The following is a 10,131-nucleotide window of genomic DNA, read 5'->3' on the forward strand; positions in this document are numbered from 1 at the left end:
CTCTGCCTCTCTCTCTCTATGTCTATCATGAATGAATAAATAAATAAATCTTTAAAAAAATATTTTTTTCCATTCTGGTGGGGTATGTTGTGGGTTTTCACACCAGAGACCATTTGTGCACTTACTTTTAGCCAAACTCAGAATCCTTACCACACCCTCAGAGGTAGGTTTGCTCTTCCTCATTTTACAGATGAAGAGACCGGCTTGGATGGGAAAGTCACTTCCACTAAGCCACAGAATTAGTGGCTCCTGTTCGGTGCCAGCCCTGTGCTAGGTAGGGGACCCAGAAATCAATCAGATCTGGTCACTGCCTTCTTTGTTTAAAATCCCAGGACTTGGGCAGCCCGGGTGGCTCAGTGGTTTGGCACCTGCCTTCAGCCCAGGGTGTGATCCTGGAGACTCAGGATCAAGTCCCGCGTCGGGCTCCCTGCATGGAGCCTGCTTCTCCCTCTGCTTGTGTCTCTGCCTCTCTCTCTCTCTGTGTCTCTCATGAATAAATAAATAAAATCTTTAAAAAATAAAATAAAATAAAAGTCCCAGGACTTTGGGGATCCCTGTGTGGCTCAGCGGTTTAGCGCCTGCCTTCGGAGGCAGGGCATCTGATCCCGGAGTCCCACATCTGGCTCCTGGCATGAAGCCTGCTTCTCCCTCTGCCTGTGTCTCTGCCTCTATCTCTGTGTGTCTTTCATAAATAAATAAAATATTAAAAAATAATAAAATAAAATCCCAGGACTTTTATTTCCACACAAAAGGGAAAAACAATGATGACAACCAACCATCTTCCTCTGCATTGACAGCCTTTAGTTCTGTCTAAACATCTCTGTCTCCCCCAAAAGGCATCCCAATTTCTACGAGTCTTCGAATCTATCACGTCAAACAGGCCCTCCTCATCTCCTTCTTTTGCCCCTTGCTCCCTAGCTTCCTAGTTTCCAGACTTCAGACTCAAACCTATGTGAGAGCTTTGACTTTACTTCCCTAAGCCCCGTCAACCACCACTGAGCTCTTTCTACCATCTTCCACAATGATAAATCAATGAATCGTTTGGAGTTTTTATGGATAAATTATAAGTAACCATTTCCTGAACACTGTGTACATGGCTCTTCGCTAAAACACTTTACTGTATTATCTCACTGAATCCTAACAACAACTTTACGAATCAGGTAGTAAAAGTAACCAATGTTTATACAGAATCTTTACCTTCTGCCACAGAATCATAAATGTTTTATACACATCATCTGATTTAATGTCATATTAAAGTGGGATTTCAAATGGAAACTGTTGTCTTACTTCCTACTTTCTCAGGTCCGACATAAGATACTAGGCTCAGAGAGGTACAGTTGCTTGGCCAAGTTCACACACCACAGAAATGGAAGAGCTGGTATTCAAATCCAGAACCTGGGCTCTTAACCTCACATGATAGTTATCATTTGAATTTGCAGATGATTTCAATAAGTAAGCTAGCTATTCTCAAGCAGGAGGACATCAGATCATTTAGGGAATAAAGCTAGACCCACCTTTACTTATTTTAACATTATGACCCTTCTTCTCATCTTCTGGTGAAGAATCACCCATCTAGATCATTTAACAGATGGGCAAATTAGAGCCTGCATCGGCCCAACTGACTAAAATTTCTCTCTCCTGGCTCAAGTCCAGGACTTTCTTCCTCTAAACTATACTGCCTTCTATCACAAGTCAAGCTCTTGTGTTCAGTGAGGGCGTTCCCAGATCTGGGTCTTTAGAGCCCTGCATGAGGTTGGATGCATACAGGGGCGAGCAAACAAGTAAGTAAAGACAGTTGGGCTGGCAGAGAACCTAATCCTCATCTACAGAGAGCAGCTGGACTCCACGCGTGATAACCATGCCAAAATGTGGGCCCATGTTGCCAGATCTGATGTTTCAAGAAAGCCAAGAATTCAGATTTTCAAGTGAAATCTTCTCATTTTTAAAGCATGGCAATAAATTCAAACACTCAAAAACACCATGCCACAGGGCGCCTGGGTGGCTCAGTCAGTTAAGTGTCCAACTCTTGACCTCAGCTCAGGTCTTGATCTCAGAGTCCTGAGTTCAAGCCACACGTTGGGCTTCATGCTGGATATGGAGCCTACTTAAAACAAAACAAGACAAAACAAAACACCATGCAGGCCAAACAAAGTGGGCTTCATAAAATGAATAGAGGCCCCTGGTCTCGGCTCATCCTGTCCCCAGTGTTGCCATCAAAGGCCCAGGAATGAAAAGCTTTACTCAGTCCCAGGGTGGAAGTAGACGGAGAGGTCTGAAACATTCAGAAGGCAGCAAGAATATGAGGTAAAGGATGAATAAGGATGAAATTCAGGGAAACACAAATGTAAATATCTAACAAGAGCTGATTTGTTAAATAAACTGAACAACCTTTTATTATAGACTATAACACAGTTTTTTTTTAATATTTTAAATTTATTTATGATAGTCAGAGAGAGAGAGAGAGAGAGAGAGGCAGAGACACAGGCAGAGGGAGAAGCAGGCTCCATGCACCAGGAGCCTGACGTGGGATTCGATCCCGGGTCTCCAGGATCGCGCCCTGGGCCAAAGGCAGGCACCAAACCGCTGCGCCACCCAGGGATCCCTATAACACAGTTTTTAAAAATTGTGTAGAATATTTAACAATGTGCCATGTGTTCACAAAATATGTAATACCTAGAAGAAAAAAGAGATGTCAAGGCAATAAGTATAAACCCTTTTTAAAAATATTTTTATTTTGATATTTCAGTTACAGAAAACTTAAAAGAATGGTAAAAATAGAAACTCTTTGCCCAGATGCCTCAAATGTGATCATTTTAAACATATACTTTATCATTGTCTTTTTCCTTATATATGTATTCTTATATGTGTGTGTATAATACACATACATATTATGCATATATCTTGCCATATATACACGTGTACACACATAATTTTTTAAACTACTACTGGGATTTTTTTAAGCTTTATTTATTTTTTAATGAGAGAGAGAGAGAGAGGCAGAGACACAGGCAGAAGGAGAAGCAGGCTCCCCACATGGAGCCCAATGTAGGACTCAATCCTGGATCCCGGGATCATGCCCTGAGCCAAAGGCAGACACTCAACTGCTAAGCCACCCAGGCATCCCTATACTGGGATTTTTATTTGGATTGCATTAAATTTATAGATCAATTTGAATAGAACTGACATGTTAACAATACTGAGTCTTCCCATCCATGAATATAGTACATCTCTCCATTTATTTAGTGCCTTGATTTCCTTCATTGGTGTTTTGTCCTTCTCAGCATACAGATTCTGTACATATTTCGCAGATTTATACAGGCATACCTTGGAGATATTGTAAGTTTGGTTTCCACCACATCTGCAGGGACTTGCTCCACTGAAGTCTTGGATCTCTCAAATTCATCCATAAGGGTTGGAATCAACTCCTGTTCATGTTGATGCTTTTACATCTTCCCAGGAATCACAAATGTTCCTGATGACATCTAACATGGTGAATCCTTTCCAGAAGGTTTTCAACTTGCTTTTCTCAGATCCACCAGAAGAATCACTGTCTATGGCAGCTATAGCCTTATGAAATGTTATTTCTTAAATAATAAGACTTGAAAGACAAATGACTCCTTGATTCATGGGCCTCAGAATGGATGTTGCGTCAGCAAGCATGAAAACAACATGAGGAGAAAAGAAAGAAAAGAAAGAAAGAAAGAAAGAAAGAAAGAAAGAAAGAAAGAAAGAAAGAAGAAAGAAAGAAAGAAGAAGGAAAATAACATGAGGGATGCCTGGGTGACTCAGCGGTTGAGCGCGTCTGCCTTTGACTCAGGCCATGATCCCGTGGTCCTGGGATGGAGTTCCTCATCAGGCTCCCCGTGAGGAGCCTGCTTCTCCCTCCCTCTGCCTGTGTCTCTGCCTCTCTTTCTGTGTCTCTCATGAATAAATAAAATCTTTTTTTTTTTTTTAAAAGAAAACAACATGAATCTCATTGACCATCTCCATCAGAGCCCTTGGGTGACCGGGTGCATCATCAGTGAGCAGTAGTATTTTGAAAGGAATCTTTTTTTCTGAGCAGTAGGTCTCAACCATGGGCTTAAAATATTCTGTAGACCATGTTGTAAACAGATATGCTGTCATCCAGGCTTTGTTGTTCCATTTATAGAGTGTGGGCAGAGTAGTTGCAGCATAATTCTTCAGGACCAGAGGATCTTCAGAGTGGTCCTTGAGTGCTGGCTTCAACCTAAAGCTGCACTACCCCTAACAAGAGAGTCAGCTTGTCCTTTGAATATTTAAAGCCAGACATTGACTTTTCCTTTCTACCCATGGAAGTCCTAGATGGCATCTTCTTCCAATAAACGGCTGTTTTGTCTATACTGAAAATTTGTTTATAATAGCCATATGTTTAATTAATTATTTTAGCTAGATCTGGATAATTTGCTGCAGCTGCTATGTTAGCACTTGCTGTTTCATCTTGTACTTTTATGTCATGGAGATGACTTCTTTCCTTACACCTCGTGAACCAACCTCTGCTAGCTTCAAACTTTTCTTCTGCAGCTTCTCCACCTATCTCAGCTTTCATAGAACTGACTACTAAAACTTCCTCCAGGGCAGCCCTGGTAGCCCAGCGGTTTAGGGCTGCCTTTGCCCCAGGGCGTGATCCTGGAGACCTGGGATCGAGTCCCACGTTGGGCTCCCTGCATGGAGCCTGATTCTCCCTCTGCCTGTGTCTCTGCCTCTCTCTCTCTCTCAGTGCCTCTCATGAACAAATAAATGAAATCTTTAAAAAATAAAATAAAAATTCCTCCATATCAGCAATAAGACAGTTTTGCTTTCTTATCATTCATATGTTCACTGGAGTAGCACTTTTCATTTTCCTTATGAACTTTTCCTTTGTATTTACAACTATTTGGCACAAGAGACTGAGCTCTCGGCCTATGTTGGTTTTTGACATGCCTTCCTCACTAAGCTTAATTATTTCGAGCTTTTCATTTAAAGTGAGAGATACATACACTCTTCCTTTCACCTGAACATTTAGGGACCATTGTAGGATGGCTTCCTTCCTTTCACCTGAACATTTAGGGACCATTATAGGATGGCTCGCTGTCCTAGGTGGGTGAGTAGGGTTCATGGTGACCCCAAACAATTTTAATAGTAATATCAAAGGTCTCTGATCGGTGATCACCATAAAAGATATAATAATGAAAAATTTTAAAATATTGTAAGAATCACCAAAATGCGGCACAGAGACATGAAGTAAGCAAGTGTTTTTGGAAAAACGGTGCCAATAGGCTTGTTCAGTGCAGGGTTGCTCAAAACCTTCAATTTGTAAAATCACACTATTTGCGAACCACAATAAAGCGAATGCAATAAAACAAGGTATGCCCTTACCTATTTCATTTTTTCAAACAGTTTAAAATAGCATCTTTATAAAAACAGGTATAATTGATATATAATAAATCACACATATTTAAAGTATACAACTTGCTAAGTTTGGGTGTGTGTATACACATACAAAACCATCATCACAATCAAGATAACGAACCCACCAATTACCCTCAAACATTCTTTCAGGTTCTTTTGTACTCCCCTTGCCTCCATCCCAGAACACTCTCATTCATTTGCATTTTTTAGAATTTTGTGTAAATGGAATCAGACAGTACATAACTCTTTCATTCAGTATAAATTTTCTCAGTTATCCATGTTATTGTGTGTGTCACAGTTCACTCCTTTGCATTGTGGAGTACTCTACTGTGTTGATTAACAGTCTTCAGCTATTACAAGTACCATTGCTATGCATGTACAAGTTGGACATGAGCTTTTATTTCTCTCGGATAACAAAGGTAGGTGTGGAATGACTGGGTCCTGTGGTAGCTGTATGTTTAACTTTTTAAAAAACCTCTACACTAATTCCCAGCATAGTTTTGCCATATCACATCCCCATGAGCAAAATGAGAGTTCTAGTTGCTCCACATCCTCACCAAATACTCCCAGACTTTGAAATCAATCTTTCAACTTCAGACATTTTAATAGATGTGATTTTAAACTGAATTTACCTAATGACTAATAATGTTGAGCCTTTTATCATGTGCTTATTTACCATCCACATATTTTCTTGGGTGGGGTGTCTGTTTAAGTCTGATGCCCATTTTTAATTGTGTTGTTTTCTCATTGTTGAGTTTCGACAGTTATTTATATATCCTGGTGCCTTAGTCTGCTTGAGCCACCATAACAAAATACCACAGACTGAGTAGCTCAAACAAAAAAAATTTATTTCTCACAGTTCTGGAGGCTGGGAAGTTCAGGATCAGGGTGCTGGCTGTTTTGAATCTTGATGAGGGCTCTCTTCCTTGCTTATAGATGGTTTCATTTTCATGTCCTCACATAATGGAGACAGAGAGCTCTACTCTTCCTCTTGTATTAAGGGTACCATGTCTATAAGATTAGGATTCATGCTTAGGACCTCATTAAACCTTTACCACCTTCACACAGGCCCTATCTCCAGATACAATAATAGTGGGGGTTAGGATGTCAACTTATGAATTTTGGGGGGACACACTCAGTCCATAAGACTTATACAAGTCCTTTATCAGATATGTTACTTACAAATACCTTCTCAGTTGTGTAGCTTGCCTTTTCATTCTCTTAATGTTATCCTTTTTTTTTTTAAGATTTTATTTATTTATTCATGAGAGAGGCAGAGATATAGGCAGGGGCTTCCCTGCAAGGAGCTCAATTCAGGACTCCATCCCAGGATCCTGGGATCACAACCTGGCTGAGTTGGTTAAGCACCTCTGCCTTCAGCTCAGGTCATGATCTTGGGGTGGGGGGGTTCCTGGGATCAGCCCTGCTTGTTTAGCAGGGAGTCTGCTTTCTCTGCTTCTGCTCCTTCCCCTCACTCATGCTCACACACTCTCTCTCTCTCAAATAAATAAATAAAATCTTAAAAAAAAAATAAAGTGAGTTTCTTGTAGACAGCATATTAACTATAATCTGACAATCTCTGTCTTTTATTTGGTATACTTAGATCATTTACATGTGATATAATTATTGACAAGTTGGATTTAGGCCTATAATTTTATTGTTTTGTTTCTTCTCTCTGTGTTTTGTTTTTCTCTTTTCCCCTTTCTGCCTTCTTTTGGATTTGAAATTTTTTCATTTAATCTTTCCATTGGCTCCTTGCTTTGTCCCCTCATACTTTTTGTTTATATGTGATTCCTCCCAGCTCTCTGACCAGAAAGTGAGTATTTCTCAGAATGTTTCTGTCTGCATCTGCTGCCCAGGTCTGGGATTTGGATCACACTCTGGTTAAAGTAGGGAGGTATGGGAGGCAAAAAAACCCACAGAAACTTCACCACCATATCAATCATCTTTCAAATTTTGACTTCCCTCTACTATCTGGCTATTCTCAATTACTTTTCAGTGACCTCAGGTAATTACTTTATGTATTCTGGCCAGAGCTTTTAGTTGTAATCAGTGAGAGATTACTTACAGTAGGCTTAAGCAATCTTAATGAGAAGCATAAGTACACACATACAAAATTCTTTTGTTAAGAGTGACATTGCTTTGAGTTTTTGTAAATCTCTTTAAATGTCCAGCTTAATAGAAAACTAGATTCTGATATCTGCTTCTGCATTCAATGTATTATAATATGTTGTTTTGATGGAAGTACGTGAAGAAAATCCAGCCTCACACAGAGAAGTAATTTTTTTTTTTTTTTTTTTTTGCAAAATTTATTGAGTGGCAGTACAAAGCTCCCAAAGAGGGAGGGGACCCAAAAGGGTTACTCAGAAGTAATTTAGATAGAGAAGTGTATTTAACAATCTTTTCAGGTAAATGTGATACATCTTTTATACTATACCAAAACTACAAATGTTTGTTTCTTAAAGATTAGTTACAATGAGAGTCTGAAACCCTATCAACAAACTTAAATATCCATCAGTCTACCTTGAACTTTGAATAGATCTTTTACCTATTCCTACTTACAACATCATGCATCAGGCATTTGGAAAATACTGGTTTGCTGAGTTATTCAGCTTTCCATATGTTGACATATTTTATTATATAATATAAAAAAAGTCATAGTCATAAATATCCATATTGATTTCACCAGAAAGGCTGTGAGTATTTAGATCACTATCAAGCTATGTTTTTTTTCACCCTGAGAGGTAAAATCCAAAGGTTAGATTTTATCATTTGTAACAAATTCATCAGTTATTTTCCTTAAAGGGGCAGGCTCTGTTCATTTTTTAGAAAATATCTGCCAGATACTCAAATCTGTATAACTATAGTTTTTAAATTATTTTTTTCTGTAAAAAGAAATTATACTATGAAGCAAATTACTAGTACAGTTCATAATTTAAAAAATCAAATGCTTTCCAGCTTTATACATATACCTTGCATTTTTTACACAGAATGTTAAAATGACATATGTTCAAGAATAATGATTTAATGAAATCAATAATTTTCTACTGCATCAAGGACTTTTTTTTTAATTCATGAGAGACACAGAGAGAGGGAGAGAGAGAGAGAGAGGCAGAGACACAGGCAGAGAGAGAAGCAGGCTCCATGCAGGGGGCCTGACGTGGGACTCAATCCTGGGTCTCCAGGATCATGCCCTGGGCTGAAGGCAGCACTAAACTGCTGAGCCACCTGGGTTGCCCCATCAGGGACATTCTTAAGTGAAACTGGTTTTTGTTGTTTTGGTTTTATTTAAAAAATTTTTTTTGTATATATATTTTTATTGGAGTTCGATTTGCCAACATATAGCATAACATCCAGTGCTCATCCCGTCAAGTGCCCCCCTCAGTGCCCATCACCCAGTCACTGATTTTTTTTTCTGTGAATGAGTAGTTGTGGAGAATACAACAATTTCTAGATGTTTAGCGCCACCACCTTGATTTGGGACAAGGGCCAGCAGTTTTATCCACCATTGTTTTTGTACCATCAGTGCAAATTTCAACACAATGAAAAAAATCTAAATAACATCTTAGTTTCATTATGAAAATAATTTTGACCTCAGGGACCCTCTAAAAAGGTCAGGGATACACAGGGGTCTGCAGATCCATTCTGAGAACTACTCTACTAGGGGTAAATATAGGGGAAGAGTTCAGGGCTCCTAAAGAAATAAAAATAATGGCACTTAGCCCAGCTAGGAGATTATAGCCAAACAGATTTGAAGAACAGCAGGAATTAGTTGGATCAGAGAAGGAGAAGGGCACTCCAGACTAAAAGAAGAAGCAGGACAAATGAGAGTATATGTGTGGGAGACATGTAGGGTGAGACCAGGAGCAATGGGTTGAGACAGAGCTGAAGCCGTATTATGGAAAGTCTCGAATGTCATCTAAGGAGTTTAAAATTGATCCCAAGAGTTTTAAGCAGGGGGATGATTTGACAAAGACTTTGTGTTTGTTAGGATGATCACTCCTACTACAGCGTAGATGTGGACTCAAAGGCAATAGGACTTTTGAGCAAAATATTCCAGAAAGCTGTTGGAATAATCCAGGTGAGAGATGACTGCCTGAATCCATTGGTAAAATGATAATGGACTTGGAAATCAAAAGATTAATTGGAAAGATATAAAGGAAGTATAAATAATAAGATTAAGTGACTAATTAGAAGTGAGGATGAAAGGAAGAGAGAACTAAGTATGATATCCCTAGCTTGGGCTGCTGGGCAATGGTATATTGTGAGAAGACATGGGGGGAAGGGCAAATTTAGAAGGTGAGTGATGATGTTGAGCTAAGGTATCTGTGAGACATTCCAGTGGAAATATCCCATAGTCAGTTGGATACATGGGACTGTCTTATTCCATTTGTAAGCCATTCTTGAAAAAGACAAAATTATAGGGACGCCTGGGTAGCTCAGTGGTTGAGAGTCTGCCTTCACTTCAGCTCAGGGCATGATCCCAGAGCCCCAGGAATGAGTCCCACATCAGGCTTCCCGAGGGGAGCCAGCTTCACCCTCCGCCTATGTCTTTGCATCTCTCTGTGTCTCTCAAGAATAATTTTTTTTTAAAGACAAAACTACAGGAACATAGAACAGATCAGTGGTTGCCAGGGTTGGGGGAGAGGGAAGGTGTGACTGAAGAGGATAGCATGAGGGAGGATTTTGGATGATGGAACTGTTTGTATCCTGATTTTGGTA

Source organism: Canis lupus, chromosome 1, assembly GCF_011100685.1.
Source record: "Canis lupus familiaris isolate Mischka breed German Shepherd chromosome 1, alternate assembly UU_Cfam_GSD_1.0, whole genome shotgun sequence".
In the NCBI taxonomy this organism is placed as follows: domain Eukaryota; kingdom Metazoa; phylum Chordata; class Mammalia; order Carnivora; family Canidae; genus Canis; species Canis lupus.